This window comes from Schistocerca cancellata, chromosome 6 (assembly GCF_023864275.1).
Source record: "Schistocerca cancellata isolate TAMUIC-IGC-003103 chromosome 6, iqSchCanc2.1, whole genome shotgun sequence".
Lineage (NCBI taxonomy): Eukaryota > Metazoa > Arthropoda > Insecta > Orthoptera > Acrididae > Schistocerca > Schistocerca cancellata.
Genome location: NC_064631.1, coordinates 632,311,093 through 632,331,055, shown reverse-complemented (window position 1 = coordinate 632,331,055; position 19,963 = coordinate 632,311,093).

Genomic DNA, 19,963 nt, shown 5'->3' with positions numbered 1-19,963 from the left:
TCCATGCTACTCTATCCTGTGCAAGCTTCTTCATCTCCCACTACCTACTGCACCCTACATCCTTCTGAATCTGCTTAGTGAATTCATCTCTTGGTCTCCCACTACGATACATACCCTCCACGCTGCCCTCCTATACTAAATTGGTGATCCCTTGATGCCTCACAACATGTCCTACCAATCGATCGCTTCTAGTCAAGTTGCGCCAGAAATTTCTCTTCTCCCCAATTCTATTCAATACGTCCTTATTAGTTATTTGATCTACCCATCCAATCTTCAGCAATCTTGTGTAATCACGTTTCGAGAGTTTCTATTCTCTTCTTGTCTAAACTATTTATCGTGCACGTTTAACTTCCATACATGGCTACACTCCGTGCAAATACTTTCAGAAATGACTTCCTGACACTTAAATCTATATTCGATGTTAACAAATTTCTCTTCTTCAGAAACGCTTTCCTTGCCATTGCTAGTCTGCATTTTGTATCCTCTCTACTTCGACCATCATAAGTTATTTTACTCTCCAAATAGTAAAAATCATTTACTACTTTAAGTGTCTCATGTCTTAATCTAACTCCATTTCGTTGTGAAGACAAATTTTAATCGCCTCCCATTACAGACCATAACCTCATGTGTGAAATCTAATATTTATTATAACCACAGCTTAACTAATCCATTCCAAATGACACCTCTAATCGACCCTTCACCTGTCAAGCTGATATCTTACTCATCTCTTAACATCTGCGTTCCACCTTCAAGTTGTTTCCTACACATGCATCCATGTCCTTGCCACACAATATATTCTCCATCCGTTACAACATCACAATCCCAATACACAGTTAGTGGGTGCCACAGCATTATCATCTTCATACTATAGAAAACGGACATCACACCATCATTATCTTTCGTAGTTTCATCTACTTATTGTTTTACATTCAGATTGCAATAGTTTAATGTAAGACTGAAGTGCGGCAATTCGGCCGCGGCCAGCCCAATTTCAGTGATACGAATGTAAATGAAAGTTTACCTGAAAATATGGATTACACGAGCATAATTGTCAAATCTTAATTTCAGGATTAGAATGATATACTAAAGCATGTTGTGAAATGAAGTCACTTTTTGTTTACAGCTAACATGCTGACATACAGTTGCAATTAACCCCGGTCCTGCTAGTGTCACACACACTACTCTGTTGGCTACTACATTCACTTATTTAAGTAGTAATAATAAAAATTTTTAAGTGGAAGCTAGACAGTTTTTCAACAGCTTGACTTCCATTGGAAGCGTTGTGCATAGCAACTCTGATGTGATTCAAACAGGGAGGATGTCACCAGTCAGTCCCGATTCAGTGATACAGTGACATAATATTCTTATGCGTACACCGGTCCCTTAACGGAATGTTAGATATTATTTTATGACAAATCAGATTAGGCAGAAACAATATTTTTAGTTTATATGTGACGTATCGTGGCTATACTTTGTGTAGTTCCATGAAGTTCATGTACGCTTCATCTTTTCATTACGAGAGATCTTGCCTATCTATCTGACTATGAGGTTTGGGGCACGAAAAACAAAGTTCTTTTTAACTAACACCAGCTTGTATCCTGCAACCACAGGGGAAAGTGAAGAGAATTATGCTGCGACCATTTCTAAAGCATTGCTTACAAAGTGTTCAGCGTTATGCTACGTACATTTTGAAGAGTTTCAAATGGCAGCTGTTGATGACTTTTCATAATGTTTACTAAGCCAGGCTGAGGGACTTTCCTTGTGGCAAACCGTTTCCATTCCCAGAAATAATACTTCTGGTTAATTCCACCGCGTACCATTCACTGAAATGGGTGTAGCAGCAGACATTTCACATCATACAGGAATACGTAACGCCCGGTTCATCGTGTTATTGTAACATTCAGGAGAATGAAACGATGATTCTGATAGCCTTGTGGAGCACTTCCCTGTTACATTCCTGTTATAAAGAATTGTAACATTAAGTAGGTTATTATGTTGTTAATTTTATTGTCGTTGTTATTAACTTCAGTATTATTTCTATAATTTATAGTTAAGTTGTTGTTGCTACAGTATTATATTTTACAGTGCGCTGAGTATGTCATAATATGCTGTGATCTTGTGGCATGAATACAAAGATCCACTTTAATAGAAATTAAACCATGTCGGTAAAAGAAAATAAACTCACCGCACACAGAAATCGACATTTATTCAAAATCATTCATACCTATTTCCAAATAACTTCCCTCGGGCAAGTACGTTATTTTTATTTCGCGCAGGCAAATACTACATGAATATTCAGCGGATGCTGCACCCGTAATTTTTTTTTTATGTTTGCGCGGAGCTCGCAACGAATGCGTAAAGAAACAGATAATAAAAAGGGTGTCAAAGATAAAAAATGGTTATGGGTTATTTTGATAACAGCTAATGCATAATTTGAGATATTCTTGTTTGTGAAACAGTGATCATAGAATGTCAGCGTCTTTGTTTCTCTGCATCTCCATTCACATATATTGGAAGGCACTGTAGAGTTCTGTCAGTATCGTTAGAGCAAAATAAAACAGGCACAGTTCTTGATGATGTGACGAAGCTTCGTCAGATACTTTGAAGGGCTTCATAAATGTTCTGCGGCACTACATCATTAAGCATGAGTGGCCGAAATAGGGCCCGCCTTTGAGACAAGTAATCCTGTGTACAGAATGTGCAGCGATGGTGCAGAGCCCAATACCTGCCCAAGGATTCACCGTATTCAGTTGACGGGACAATAATGGTAGGGATTTGAGTCTAGAGGACGAGTTCCTCGAATGCTCATGCGAAGTCTGACTAACGGGTTTCCAGAGTCGCAGAACGAGCTAAGTACAGTTTAACATTATCTTTGATTAGGCGAAAGTGAGGTAGCTCGATTACTTATAGACCCTAAGCTTAATTATGACAAAAATGAGGAAAAATGTACTGAAGACTATCTGGCTACAATTATCATTTCATCTCATTGAATGCTATGCATATCTTTCCATGAAGCGTTTGATGACATACTTGGTGATGAATATGACGCACAATTCTGTGGGAACGATACCGTAGTTAGTTCTGCAATTCCAAAGTATCGTTAACTTAATCCCTGGAATAATGGTCATTCCGAGCACCTAAACTGACTGAATGATGACACAGAAATCTATTTAAATCTGCCCCTTAGAGAATGACTACGAAATCCTGCAGTGCTTGGTGGACACTCCGCCCCCCCCCCCCCCCATAAGAGGTCATCAGTCTCCTAGACTACTCAAATCTAGCTGACCTAAGGATATCACGCTGGGGTGGCCGAGCGGTTCTAGGCGCTTCAATCTGGAACCGCGCGACCGCTACGGTCACAGGTTCGAATCCTGCCTCGGGCATGGATGTGTGTGATGTCCCTAGGTTAGTTAGGTTTAAGTAGTTCTGAGTTCTAGGGGACTGATGATCACAGAAGTTAAGTCCCATAGTGCTCAGAGCCATTTGAACCATTTTGATATCACACTTTCCCCTGTGGTTGCAGAATACATGCTGGTGTTAGTTAGAAAGAAATTTGTCTTACGTGCCCCAAACCTCATAGTGAGATAGATAGACAAGATCTCTCGTAATGTAAAGATGAAGCGTACATCCATGCCCGAGGCAGGATTCGAACCTGCGACCGTAGCAGCAGCGCGGTTCCGGAGTGAAGCGCCTAGAACCGCTCGGCCACAAGGGCAGGCCCCCATTTACATGCAGTACCCTAATTTATACACGACTACCCCTTCAAGAGCTGATGTAAGAAGTTGGTAGCGTCGTTATCACTGCAAGGAATTACTCACAGTAAATGACAAGGAAGTTTCAAATAAGAACCACATTTTGTAGCAATAACTTCACAAACAGCTGTACTGTGAAACAATTTTATTAAGGCACTAGCGATTTCGTAACTACTAGCCACGAAACCGATATTGCCTTAATGCAATCCATGAAACCAGCATTGGTTTAATAAAGTTAGTTCAAAATACAGCTGTTAGAGGAGATCTTGCTACAAAATGTACTACACACAACTTCATAAGAGAACAGCTTGATGCGATTAATTACATTCAGCATTTAACTCATTTCAATGATGACTGAGAATAGGTTTGAACTGATGTGTCGTCTACATCACGACCGATAAATATCACTGACTATAAGACCGTCTAGCTAGTCTCGGAGTGAATATTTTATTCCGTTGTGGAATGCGCTCTGTTTTGTAACTTACTGGAAGATTAAAATAATGTGCACACCGGTGTGGACTGAGATTCCGGCGAGGAGTATTATATTTCAATCAACAAAACCGAAAATAATAATGTTTTCGATGCTATTGCTTCAGCAATAACATTTTTATTTGATGGTTCATTTATTATTATAACTTTACTTCTTGTTAACAGTCGTTTTATTGCTGAAGTAAAATAGAACTGCGACGTCTGTTGGCTGTCATTGTTATGTTGATGACATTGTTGTTGTTGTTGTAGAGGTTGAGGGTTGGGATCATTGAGTGTCGAATCATATGTGGCAATAAACGAATAATTAAAGACAACTACGGACACACTCTTAATGACGGAATACAGAAAGGTATTCAGGGGTAAAGGTAAGAACTGGCAGCCATTCTACGCGTTAGGTCAAGAATTATGAAGGAATAGGAAACTGATGGGTTAGAAGTTACATTTAGGTTTCTGGAGGATGTTTATGGTGCCGGTGACCAAAGGAGGAAAGCGGGAAGTTCCGAGACAGAGAGAGAAGCAGCTGCTTCTACACTCAAGATCCTCCAGCAACCACACAAGTAACGCGCCGCCCGTGTTCCCTACTGGCAAGAACGGTGGCGTAAGTAAGCCCGTCTGTAGAGCAAATCGCCGGAAAGTGGTGTGATGTAGCATTCAGCAGCTTCTACTCGATTGAACTGCCTCTGTTCCGAAAGGAAGGCCATAATGGCATGTAGGCACTGGTGAAGATTTATTTGAAAGACTCGATTGAAAACTAAGTCTGTTTTAGATCGACTGCCAAATGATACCTGCCTGTGTGTCTGCAGATCGAAGCGTCGAGGTGCAAAATAGTTCCGGGTATCTCACCAGATTGCATGTATGAGGGATATCGCAAGTCACGACAGGCATACATTTTCAGGAAAACTCTGTACGTTTCTTCATTTACTTGTAGATAATTATAAACAAGTATGTTCCAATAATTAAATTCAATTAAAGTAGGAAGTAGTCAAATAACATGAAATTAATTAAAACTTCATGCGAATACAAGTGTTTCCTGAAAATCATATTACCTCACAGATTTCATATAAATTAAATAATATGAGCAGTGGTGAGAAACATATGGATTAAAAATTAAGTGTGAGGAAGAGGCGAACCGTCGCCTCGTACATGATCGTCTTAAGAAGCTCGAACACTAACCTCAATTTTTAAAAAAAATAATAATTTTGTTCGTTATTGTTCGTTGCATTTGGGTCTAGGTGGACGTAACATGACACCCGTTGAAGCTCACTTTGGGTCCTTTACTTAATTTCTTTGTTACGTAGGACAGCCAGACCTCTGACCATGTTGAGCTACCGCGCCAACAGCGCTTGTACACCGTGAACTCTAACATACAGCTCCTTTGGACTGATATATCTGTTACATAATAGATACGTAAAAATTCTCATGCAATTTTCTCGAAATTGCAGGACTAGTACACCTTCCCACTTGCACATTATGCTGTTTTAACCACCTCCTAAAGGCGGACAAAGCTCAATTAAAACTGTGATCGCAACTTCGTGGCCTCCCTTTGTTAAATAGTCGGTATTTTCAGCAGTCCGGTCCAACATCTCAACAGCAAACTCGTGGCAAAGCTCGTCTCAACGTTAGCACAATTTTAACTCTGTAATCATGAAGGCAATAAATTGCGAACGGACGAGTGAGGGACGATTAGGTTCCGTGATGCTGGGAGAACTGATTTTCATGGTCTATTGTGGAAGGTCTCTCTGATTTTCGTTACCATGTCGTTCAATTTTCAGTCTCCTGACAAAACCTGACTGTTTATGACGCTGTGATTCATTGTGTGATTTCATATACTCGTACCACACTACACTCTGGGCTCTCTCTTGACGTATTGTTACTTGTGGTAATCATTTGTCACTTGAAATAAAGGAAAAGAATTCCTTAGAAAAAATCTAAATAACTGTTAAGTTGCTTTACATCATACCGCAGACTGTAAGTAATTGTGTCTCATTATTTTTTCTTGTAATTGTAAATCATGAACGTTTCATGTGGACCTTCTGCTTTACATGTATTACATAAAAGTCTACTTGGAAGCGTTGGTAATGACTTATTGTTTTAGGCTTTCATGTCACTTCTCCCCCTCACCCCCAATAAAAGAGGAGAGTCCACGTTTCTTGTCAATGTATTCACACTCCTTAAAATACAAACGCGCTATGAAGTTAAAGAGCATGTACATGCTTTGATTAAATTTCAGACACTGTACCTCGTTCAACGATCCAGCAATCTCTCTTGAAGGCAGTAAATCGATATAGTTTTTGCACAGCGCAACCACAAGCCGTCATTTTTGCCCGAATACAAGGCAGCGACTGACTTTACTACGGTACAATTTTAATCCCCACTCTTCGAAAATGATAAATATCTCTGAAGACTGCTTCATCGTATTCTATATCCATTCCGCAATTGTCCTCGTTTTTCTGTCTCTCAGCAACGGATCCATTTTTATAGCCTCTATCGCCTTAAATTAATATTTTAGTGGGAATAAAGGCAGCCAATATAACTGCAGCGTAGCACACACCACTGGCGAGCTGTTCCTCCCCCGGGATAATTTATTACCCTATCGCTTTCGGTGTGTGTCAGAATATTTTGAGAAACACGGTAGGAGCGCCACAATGTTTTTATTGCCTAACCGGTTACTCGAAACCAATCGTATCCCCAATTCCCATCCCGCTATCGTGCGATATATGTACCTCTTGGGTCGAGATTCGACTGTTATTAGTGTATAAAATTTGGTTGACAGAACATCCGCAGCTGAGCATCGTGGAATCAGATATCAGCCGAAATTTTACTTTTCCCTGTAAATGCCACGAAACAGCTACTCTTTTAAGGTTTTGGGTGTGCTGATAACGGAAATGTTAGTGAAAAATCTCTCGTTTTGAAGTGGTGATAACTTTACAGTATTGCCTATGTCAGATTATACACTCCTGGAAATGGAAAAAAGAACACATTGACACCGGTGTGTCAGACCCACCATACTTGCTCCGGACACTGCGAGAGGGCTGTACAAGCAATGATCACACGCACGGCACAGCGGACACACCAGGAACCGCGGTGTTGGCCGTCGAATGGCGCTAGCTGTCAGCCAGTTTGCCGTGGCATACGGAGCTCCATCGCAGTCTTTAACACTGGTAGCATGCCGCGACAGCATGGACGTGAACCGTATGTACAGTTGACGGACTTTGAGCGAGGGGGTATAGTGGGCGTGCGGGAGGCCGGGTGGACGTACCGCCGAATTGCTCAGCACGTGGGGCGTGAGGTCTCCACAGTACATCGATGTTGTCGCCAGTGGTCGGCGGAAGCTGCACGTGCCCGTCGACCTGGGACCGGACCGCAGCGACGCACGGATGCACGCCAAGACTGTAGGATCCTACGCAGTGCCGTAGGGGACCGCACCGCCACTTCCCAGCAAATTAGGGACACTGTTGCTCCTGGGGTATCGGCGAGGACCATTCGCAACCGTCTCCATGAAGCTGGGCTACGGTCCCGCACACTGTTAGGCCGTCTTCCGCTCACGCCCCAACATCGTGCAGCCCGCCTCCAGTGGTGTCGCGACAGGCGTGAATGGAGGGACGAATGGAGACGTGTCGTCTTCAGCGATGAGAGTCGCTTCTGCCTTGGTGCCAATGATGGTCGTATGCGTGTTTGGCGCCGTGCAGGTGAGCGCCACAATCAGGACAGCATACGACCGAGGCACACAGGGCCAACACCCGGCATCATGGTGTGGGGAGCGATCTCCTACACTGGCCGTACACCACTGGTGATCGTCGAGGGGACACTGAATAGTGCACGGTACATCCAAACCGTCATCGAACCCATCGTTCTACCATTCCTAGACCGGCAAGGGAACTTGCTGTTCCAACAGGACAATGCACGTCCGCATGTATCCCGTGCCACCCAACGTGCTCTAGAAGGTGTAAGTCAACTACCCTGGCCAGCAAGATCTCCGGATCTGTCCCCCATTGAGCATGTTTGGGACTGGATGAAGCGTCGTCTCACGCGGTCTGCACGTCCAGCACGAACGCTGGTCCAACTGAGGCGCCAGGTGGAAATGGCATGGCAAGCCGTTCCACAGGACTACATCCAGCATCTCTACGATCGTCTCCATGGGAGAATAGCAGCCTGCTTTGCTGCGAAAGGTGGATATACACTGTACTAGTGCCGACATTGTGCATGCTCTGTTGCCTGTGTCTATGTGCCTGTGGTTCTGTCAGTGTGATCATGTGATGTATCTGACCCCAGGAATGTGTCAATAAAGTTTCCCCTTCCTGGGACAATGAATTCACGGTGTTCTTATTTCAATTTCCAGTAGTGTATATTTACCTTTGTGTTATCCCTCCATCACTGAAGGCGCCACCGCTTTGTCTCCCGTTTGTAGTTTTCCGGTGGTGATCTCCTGATTAGTGTCCAGCAGTAATCGGGTAACATTGATATACTCCACCTTCCCTGGCGTCTCATTTCCATGTCCGATATCTCCTGGTGGAAGCGTTCTCCGTGCTCGTCGGTTGCAGCACCACAGCTGTAAGGAAATGAATCCAAGTTGAAGTCTATAAAATGTAACTTTAAGGACAAGTTGCACCCCAACCTACTGAACAAATGTAGAAGACTTCCCAAAATATGCTTGTAGTCTTCCACCTTCCTACTGTCTAGAAAGTTTGTTCATACTTGAACAAGGGCGCCCCAAGCTAACTTTTCATCATGGTGGTGTTGAAGTGCTCATCTTCGTACAGTTGGCGTTCCTGGGCACCTACGAATATTTTCCCTTTTATTTTCGCCCCTCTAAGATATGGAAATCATTCGTGCATATACTGGTAGAGAAATGCTTCCTCTATGTTGTTCATAGCCTTAGAGAGGTTTTTCATTAGACCAATTTTACAAGAAGAGCAGACAGAATTATGTTCCTCGTTTCGAGAAGTGTTTCGTGCATAACATTGTGATACCCTGATTCAATGGACTGAGCCTGGGGACAGTCTTTCTTCGTTTATGATGTGCTTTGGCGCTGTTAAGTCCGAGACATAGGAAGCAATAGAATTTGGTGTAGTCCTGTTATAGCCCAAATAATATACCCCTCACTTTCAGATGCCCGGAAATCTCGCATTTCTACTTCTTATAGTTTAATCGCAAGAACAGTTTTTTTTTATCTTACGTTTACTTCATGCAAGGAGCACACCCAGTTGGTATCGATGGTAACGAATTGGCCTTATGCGGTAGCACGCACCTGAGACTTACTTTCGAGGAGTCGATGACCAACTTCCACTGATCATTCTATAGTCAGTACCCATATCCGCCAGTGGTCCCTCTACACCACTACAATCTACCAAGATCTTCTCAGTTTCGAAAAATGGAAAGAATAGCATAAGGTCATTACGGAATGCCTTCACATGTACCCCGTTATCAAGACAATTCCGCAGTTGTTGTCTGGACACCTACTGGTCAGCATTACCTTCAGGCAATTCCAAATGTCACACTTCGTCATTGAGTTCACACTGTGTTATTTTGTGAATAATTGTACACTCATCGCTACACACAAAAAGAGGAACTTTAGGAACTTGGTTTTAAAGGTGATGGAGCTGCGAAAATTTCACTACCGCCATCGTCACTATCTAAGGAACGGACAGTTCACCTCCAGGCGCACTGGTCGCATGGTCGACGGTACGCTAGCATATGTCAAGGAAAACTCCATCTTCTTGGAAATATCGTGTGTTAATGGAATTAGCAATTTTTGGGAAGCTCATCAGTCTATTGACCGGCTGGATGCGGCCCGCCACGAATTCCTGTCCTGTGCCAACCCTTTCATCTCATCATCTCACAGTAGCACGTGCAACCTAGATCATCAATTATTTGGAGGATGTATTCCAATCTGCAGCCTTTCGCCCCTACTCTTCAATCTGTACATCGAGGAAGAATTGATGGAAATAAAAGGAAGGTTCAGGAGTGGAATTAAAATACAACGTGAAAGGATATCAATGATACGATTCGCTGATGACATTGCTATCCTGAGTGAAAGTGAAGAAGAATTAAATGATCTGTTTAACGGAATGAACCGTCTAATGAGAACACAGTATGGTTTGAGAGTAAATCGGAGAAAGACGAATGTAATGAGAAGTAGTAGAAATGAGAACAGCGAGAAACTTAACATCAGGATTGATGGTCACGAAGTCAATGAAGTTAAGGAATTCTGCTACCTAGGCAGTAAAATAACCAATGACGGACGGAGCAAGGAGGACATCAAAAGCAGACTCGCTATGGCAAAAAAGGCATTTCTGGCCAAGAGAAGTCTACTAATATGAAAAACCGGCCTTAATTTGAGGAAGAAATTTCTGAGGATGTACGTCAGGAGTACAGCATTGTATGCTAGTGAAACATGGACTGTGGGAAAACCGGAACAGAAGAGAATCGAAGCATTTGAGATGTGGTGCTATAGACGAATGTTGAAAATTAGGTGGACTGACAAGGTAAGGAATGAGGAGGTTCTACGCAGAATCGGAGAGGAAAGGAATATGTGGAAAACACTGATGAGGAGAAGGGACAGGATGACAGGACATCTGATAAGACATGAGGAATGACTTCCATGGTACTAGAGGGGGCTGTAGAGGGCAAAAACTGTAGAGGAAGACACAGATTGGAATATGTCAAGCAAATAATTGAGGACGTAGGTTGCAAGTGCTACTCTGAGATGAAGAGGTTGGCACAGGAAAGGAATTCGTGGCGGGCCGCATCAAACTAGTCAGTAGACTGACGAAAAAAAAAAAAAAAATATCCAATCTTTGCCTTCCTCTACACGAAGTCATTCCCCGATATCTTAACAGATCATCCTGTTCCTTCTCCTTGGCAGTGTTTTCCACATATTCATTTCCTCTTCGATTCTGTGCAGAATCTCCTCATTCCTCACCTTATCAGCCCACATAATTTTCGAAATTCGTCTATAGCGCCATATCTCAAATGCTTCGATTCTCTTCTGTTCCTGTTTTCCCACAGTCCATGTTTCACTACCCCAAATGTACATTATCAGCCCTCCAATTAAGACCTATGTTTCAAATAAAAGACTTCTCTTATCCAGGAATGCCCTTTTTGCCAGAGTTAGTCCGTTTTTGATGTCTCCCCTGCTACGTCTGTACTTTCTTATTTCCCTGTCTAGCTAGCTGAATTTCTTAACTTCTTCTACTTCGTTATCATCAATCCTAATGTTAAGTTTCTCACTGTTGTCGTTTCTGCTACTTCTCATTACATTCATCTTTCTTCGATTTACTGTCATTCTATATTCTGTACTCATTAGACTCTTTATTTCATTCAGCAACTTATGTAATTATCCTTCGTTGGCCTCTGTGGCCAAGCGGTTCTAGGCGCCTCAGTCCGGAACCGCGCTGCTGCTACGGTCGCAGGCTCGAATCCTGCCTAGGGCATGGATGTGTGTGCTGTCCTTAGGTCACTTAGGTTTAAGTAGTTCTAGGTCTACGGGTCCGATAACCTCAGATGTTAAGTCTCAGCCGGCCGTTGTGGCCGTGCGGTTCTAGGCGCTTCAGTCTGGAACCGCGTGACCGCTACGGACGCAGGATCGAATCCTGCCTCAGGCATGGATGTGTGTGATGTCCTTAGGTTAGTTAGGGTTAAGTAGTTCTAAGTTCTAGGGGACTGATGGCCTTAGATGTTAAGTCCCATAGTGCTCAGAGCCTTTTGAACAATTTTTTTTGTTAAGTCCCATAGTGCTTAGAGCTATTTCTAATCACTCTTAACTTTCACTCAGGATTGTAATGTCATCAGCGAATCGTATCACTGATCTCCTTTCACCCTGAATTTTAATTCCGCTCCTTTACGGTCTTTTATTTTCATCATTGATACTTCGATGTACAGATTGAACAGTAAGGGCAAAAGACTACGTCCTTTTCTTATACCATTTTTAATCCGAGCTCTTGGTTCTTTTTCATCCACTCTTACTATTCCCTCTTGACTCTTGGTACATACTGTATCTTACGGTTATATTACCGTCTCTCCCCGTGGCTTACCTATATTTTTCTCAGAATTTCGATCATCTTGCACCATTTGTTGTGGAACGCTTTTTAGAGATCGACAGATCCTATGAATGTGTCTAGATTTTTCATTAGCAATGCTTCCATTGTCAATCGCAATGCCAGAATTGCCTCTATGGTGCCTTTACCTTTCCTAAAGCCAAAGTGATCGTCACCTGACACATCCTCAATTATCTTTTCCATTTTGCATATTATTCCTGTCATCAACTTGGGAACTGTTAAGCTGATTGTGCGATAATTCTCGCACTTGTCAGCTCTTTCAATCTTTGGAATAGTGTGGATGATATTTTCCGTGTGTTACATGGTATGTCACCAGAATCACACATTCTAGACACCAACGTGAATAGTCTTTTTATTGCCGCTTCCCCCAGTTATTTTAGAAATCCGGACGGTATATTATTTATCTCTTCTGCCTTATTTGTTCTTAAGTGCTGCAAAGCTCATTTAAATTCGGATTCTAATGCTGAAAACATCAACCTATTCTTCATCAATACTAATTTGTGATCTGAGTCTATATCTGCTTCTGGGTACGCCTTACAATCACGTATCTGATTTCGGAATATGTGTCTGACCATGACGTAATCTAAGGGAAATCTTCCCGTATCAGCAGACCTTTTCCAAGTATACCACCTCCTCTTGTGATCGTGAACAGGGTAATCGCGATTACTAGCTGAATTTTATTACAGAACTCAATTAGTCTTTCTCCTCACTCACTCCTTGTCCCAAGTCCGCATTCTCCTGTAACCTTTTGTTCTGCTCCGCCCCTACAACTGCATTCCAGTACCCCATGATTGTTAGCTTTTCATCTCCCTCTATGTACTATATTATCCTTTCAATATTCTCGTATACCTTACCCCTTCATCTTCAGCTTGCCACCTCGGTATGTCCAGCTAAACTGTCACTGTCAGTGTTGGTTTGCTGTCGATTCTGATGGTAACAGACCTATCGCTGAACTGTTGACAGTAACACACTCTCTGCAATACCCTCCTATTCATAAAGAAACCTACTCCAGTTATATCATTTTCTGTTGCTCGTGATATTTCTACTCATCTGACCAGAAGTCCTTGTCTTCTTTCCATTGCACCTCACCGACCCCTACTATATGTAGATCTAGCATTTGCGTTTCCTTTTCAGATTTTCTAACTTCCCTATCAGGTTCAAGCTTCTGACATTCCACGCCCCGACTTGTAGGTTGTTATCCTCCCGTTAGGTATTCAATCGTTTTCTCATAGTCACCGCCCTCTTGGCGGTGCCCTTCCAGAGATCCGAATAGGGGACTATTCCGGAATCTTTTGCCAAAGGAGAGATCAGGATGACACTTTTTCAGCAACAGGCCATTTATCCTACGGATACACCTTACGTGCCTTTAATGCAGTGGTGTCCATTGCCTTCTGCATCCTCAAGCTGTTGATCACTGTGTATTTGTCCGTCTTTTGGGACAGTTTCCCACACCAATGACAATAAGTGCCCTGACCCTCCGTCCGCCCTCCGATCTCTTTGACAAGGCCGTTGGCAGAATGAAGGTGACTTCTTATGCCGGAAGTCTTCGGTCGCCAATGTTGATTACTAATCAAAATATAGGCGGTGGGGACTTGTAACCCGGGACTGAGGACTTTTCGATCATCTTTTGTTAAGTCTGACTGAAGTAGTGGTTGTGATTAGCGAAAACCCTGTTCTTTCATCGAGAGTTTGTTACAGAAATTCAGTTTGTGTTATCGTGTTACTGTAATATTTGTCTTAATCCTTAATGTGCATCAACGTTGCGAGTTAACAGAACGTGCCCAAGTTATTCCTAAAGTCATTTATAACTCTATCATTATTTGGCATAAAAAAATTAACCTTTGAAATTTCTGTTCCCTTTTTACATGTTCAAACAGTAACGACAGATGTCTGTTCCATATTCCACACTCATCTGTTAAATTGCCACAATATTTTTTTTAGTTCAGTATTACTGAGTCGATTTATAGAAACATATATTTTTCACAGGTAAGCCCTGAAAGATCCTTGTGAGAAATTTTATCACGTGACCAGTAAATTATATGTTGTTGTAACCTTGCGTTTTTGATTTCTAACCCATGTGTATCTTAGAGTACCTAGTACGAGCTGAAAGTAACGGTCCAGCGATGTCTGTCCTAAGCTCAGGTTGGTCACCTCTTGTCAACACCTGATTGTTAACCACATGTATTTCTTTTCAATTCTTTGAATTTTGATCTCATACCGTTAATGCCTTCGTTGCTCACTCATGAACTGAGTATTTTATTAACTCATCTATTGTACAACAGAAAACTGTTGTAAGACTTAATCCGTGGCTGTTGGTGTCCAAAGTTCACAGTACTTTGGCGATTAGTCATGTCAAAGGATGACTGAAGAAAATGATGATGACGCTATATGGCCAAGGTACACCCCAGAAAATGATAGGAGTCTCCTTGATCGTAGATCACACACGTTTTGCGAACTGTTGTTGTCTGTCGAATGAGCCTTTACTAAAATGTCAATGTCTGATAGGTTTCCATAGGTAGGCTCGTTCGGCAGGACCCTAAGACGGATCAGTATTGGAGTCATCGGCCACTTGTGACGTTAGTTTTATTACGAGCGCTTACTGAAACGTAATGCCTTCAAACTTGTTATGTGAAAACCCCACAAGCTTTTTAAATAAAACAGACGTTATTCACTTCTGCATCTTTGTTGTGTAAGATTTCGTACACAATGGTAAGGTTAGGTGGGTTGCAGCGTGATGCGGAGACTTTCGACGTAGGAAGGCTGGACAGGAGCAGAAATGAAAAGCACTCAAGTTAACACAAGGAACATAAGATTTATTTATTTGTATTTTTTCAAGATGGAGAACGGCAGACAGTCCCTCTCTCAATGTCAATCAACAAGGATGAGTCTCCCTGATGTAACCACAAACGATGGTGTCGTAGCGAAGAGGCTGCCAGTGCAGAAGCTTTGAGTGACTGCTGCTGTCCGTCCTATAAAACAGCGGCTGAGGACGTTTGTAGTACAAAGCTTCCGGAGGCATGGATCAGCGGGCATTATCCATTCGGTCGGCCGGACATCGACGTCTGACAGAAACAAGCGATTCTGCTGCCAGCCTAAAGACGCCAGTAGGGTGATATTGATATGTGATACCAAAGGGTTTACATATTTATTTCTCAACATATTTACCCTCGCGACCAACACATTTCTCCCTACAAAAATGGCTCTGAGCACTATGCGACTTTACTTCTGAGGTCATCAGTCGCCTAGAATTTAGAACTAATTAAACCTAACTAACCTAAGGACATCATACACATCCATGCCCGAGGCAGGATTCGAACCTGCGACCGTAGCGGTCGCTAGGCTCCAGACTGTAGCGCGTAGAACCGCACGGCCACTCCGTCCAACCTCTCCCAATAAAAACCAGTTGGCTGATAATGTCATGTAGAAGGTTTGACTTTGAAGACGGAATCAGAACTTCTTCTCCACCTGTACCGCTCTGTCACTGTCAAACTCAAATCTTTGAACGCGATTTTTAAATTTTGGAAACAGATGAAAATCGAACTGAGCAAATTCTGGACTGTATGTAGGGTGTTCGATGACAGTGGACCCAAGGCATCGAATTATTGCACATGTTGCAATGTTCGTATGCAGTCTTGCATTTTCATGCTGCTGGAGGGAAGGTGGTCCGTGTGTGGACGAACTCTTCGAATTGGCAACTCGACTACATCACGCCGTTTCTCATGCACCGACATAGTAGTTAGGTTACACACAGCCTTGTTACACACCGCCGTGTAAGCCGCTGCAGTTCGGGACCCTATAGCGGAAGAGAGCTGTAAATATGTAGACATAAAGCATAAAGATATAGAATGTTAATAACATTTATTTTATTTAAAAAGCGATAAGATTTTTCACATAATAATTCCGTGGCATTACTTTTCAGCATGTCTTCGAACTACGCCATTACGTGACGGGATTGGAGAATAAATTTCCCACAGTAGCCTGTTCTGATCCTTAATGTCGTCGTAGAGCCGTACTCTCTCTTCAGACACTGACCACCCCCGCCGATATGACCTCCGTCCTCACCATCAGCCACATCGGTGAGCTGAGGCATCGGAGGAGGTTACTTGGGTGCCGATGGAAGTGGAACAAGTATCACCCGCCCTCCAACGTACCTATACGGCAGCAAATGAGTGAGGACCAATCTCAGCCCGATAATCGGAGGACAGGCAAGACATCTTGTTACCATCACAAAAGGCGGGAAAAGCGTCTCATCCCATCAGTCCTGGCGTGGAGATGTTCAGAGGTCTTCTGACTAAACTACTCGTACCAGTCTATCTCTCTTTCTATCCTCATCCATCTCTATCTATCTACGAGTGTATTTCTCTCTCTCTCTCTCTCTCTCTCTCTCTCTCTCTTCTTGTCTTTCTCGCTGTGAGTGACGTTGCATAAGCCAGTTATTATCAGTTTTACTTGCTGATTAAGTCGTGGAAGGAGATGTGTTTCCCTCCAGAAGAGGAAATCGATATGAATTCACTGAAGACATTAGCTAGCAGCAGCATTCGGTCCCTACGTCTGGCTGCTACATGAAGCAAACGAAATGTATGCTATTACGGTGAGGCAAACAAGATAAGCCACTCCGAATACTTTGTGTGCAGGGCATTAAATATATAGATGCGGAGTTTTCGCAAAATTATTGCGGACAATATGGCGAATTTTTTGACGCATGCAATTGGCGTTTAATGTATATAAATGTGTAATTATAACACCAAATTCTTTTTGAAGTGCACTATATAGTTTTATTTCTCTGCGCCATTGCAAATAGCTTTCGAAAATGACTTCAGCTACATTAAATATACGTAATTTTCACAAGTACTTACAAGATAATCGGGTCACAAACCACTTCTTTGCCTTCAGCAGAATTCTCACAGACGTTTGTACTACTGTAACCTGTGTAAGCTCCACATTAGTCTTCAACGTTTCAGCCTGAATCCCACATACAAGTGCTCTACAGCAATAAAGAAAACGTGTTAGTGAAGCTACATGCACATTCACAATGTACACAACAGTCAAAAAGTTCAAATGGTTCAAATGGCTCTGAGCACTATGGGACTCAACATCTTAGGTCATAAGTCCCCTACAAGTTAGAACTACTTAAGCCTAACTAACCTAAGGACATCACACACACCCATGCCCGAGGCAGGATTCGAACCTGCGACCGTAGCAGTCCCGCGGTTCTGGACTGCAGCGCCAGAACCGCTAGACCACCGCGGTCGGCAGTCAAAAAGTGCATATCGTTTTCGTCTGTGGTGAATGTCAGAAAAATGGAGCTGTGGTGCGCTTGTACGTTGATTTGTATGTTGGTCATAGCTAGATCTTACAATCTGTCCTCTAAAATTGTAAAATGTTTCAAGACGTTGGAGGTGTAAGGAGCAAAATATGCCAATGCAAAAGAACAGCGACTGATGAGAGGAAAGCAATTAACATTGTAGCATCGGTATCACAAACCGAACTGTCACTACGAAGCAGCTTGAATAGCAGAAAGTTGCCAGAGGGGCGTCCCGCGTATACTACATTCCATCGGGTTTCATTCTTTCCACATATTTTTTCTCCATTAACAACTTCATGACTTCAAGACTTCATGACTTTCAAAACTGGTTACAGTTCTCAGAATGTGGTCTACGAAAACTACGAAGTAACACTGAGTTTCTGCGCATGATTTTCTTTGCCGATTAAGCATAATTTACAAAGCATGGACTAATAAATCTTCGCGATAAGCTCTACTGGTTAGAGAAAAATTGTAGCCTAATTTTAATTGATACTTAAAATCTTCCCCTTGGGTAAAGAAAGGGCAATTGATTCACAACTGTATTCTGCTAAGTATTTCCTTTTATGTGCGGTTGGTAGGAAACCAGAGAACTCTTTTTCTTGTAATCAGAGAAGGGATTTTACTCACAACAAACCTTCTAGAAATCTGTTAAACGCCTGTTTTATAACGCTAATATCAAATGAAGACATCGATCTAGTGTTATAGTATAGCTAATTTGTGTACCTTTCGCCTGAGTGAGCTCTCATAGATGGCTTACAGCCTAGTCACGTCATTAGAAAATTCAGCTGCTATTCTCAGACACTAAATTCTCTGACTTCAAATGATGAACTGTAGTCAACGAACCATTAAATACAAATTCTGATTGGTAGGCACATGGACTAACTGCGCGCTACCTTACTGAAGTGAACCTGGACTGCTGTGTCGATTCAGACAGAGCAACCGTAGGCTCACGCCCAGCAGGAGTTCATTGCGAACAATATTACAAACACCTTAACACCGTCTATCGTGGTGTACGTTCTCAAGGAATCACCTGGAACAGAACGTGAATCAACTGCGTCTGGTTGTCTTTACCAACGAGTGCAGGATTCGTCTTGGGATGTTTCTCGTAGAAGACTGATGTAGCGATCAGGTACCAGTGCTTGTATCTGGCAAGCAGTCACACATATTCATCAGGGAGGTAGGTAAATATTTGGGGATGTATCATCTAAGGATGTCGTACACCAAAAGCTACATCATGGGTAATTCGACAAACGTGTAGTTTCGGGACCGGAGATTCCACACAATTGTTCAGTCTTAAAGTTAACACTTCGGAGATATCTTCGAGTTTCAAGACGATAATGCAAGAGAGAGCTGCACCCACCTTGCGATGAACTTTTCCGGGGGTAACTATTCAACCGAATGAAATGCTTGCTAAAACGAAATGTACCCAGCTGAGTATCGTAGGGATCAGATGAAACCTGTAGTGCATCTAGGCAGGAGTTCTGTTGACACACACTAAATGACATGAAGGCGACCATTATTGTATAATAGGAAAAATTGGTGGGCGTGTATGCGAGCGACAGTGCTGCAGGCAGCCCTAAAGTACCATCGCTTGTTATGAAGCCGTAGTAGGTATCATTACAGAGATTACGATGCACCATGCTCATATTTGTGATTCATTTAATTTTAAAAACACATCATTTTGAGGAAGACATGATCTCATCATCAGATTCTTCGAACACAGAAAGCACATATCATTATTTTCAGTTATTAACATTCTAATATTCATGTAACTGAAATCTGTCTCAATCGTTCATGTAGTGTTACTCCTACACAAGATTATTAATCCCTTAAGCACAATCATAAGAAAGGAAGTAGCAAATATGCGTTGTCAAACATATAAGGCTCTCCATTTACAGATCGCGTATTGATGTTCATAGTTACTGGTGACGCTTAACACTCTCACAGAAATTTGTTTACTGGCTAGCGAAATTCAATTGCCAATCACTTAGCTAAGATTACAATTCTTATCCAGAGATGAAAGACGCAACTCGTTAACAATCATGCCGAATTGTTCACTGGGAATTTCTGGGGCAACCTCAGCGGTGTTCTTGAGCGAAGCAGCCTCCAACCTACTGCCCTAAATAGATTCTCTGGTTCCAGTTTGTTAATTATAAAAGGTGTAGAGAGCATATTTTGGAATGTTCATCAATTGTTGGTTTCGATCATTAAATTGACTCCTACGATTTGCGTGTGAGGGTTGATCAACCAACGAATATTATGTTCCATTAAATCCCAATCTATACATTGCAACGTAATAGTAAGATTAATTTTAGGTATCTTTATGACATAAAGATGTAGCCGTTCAAAAGCTCTGAAGC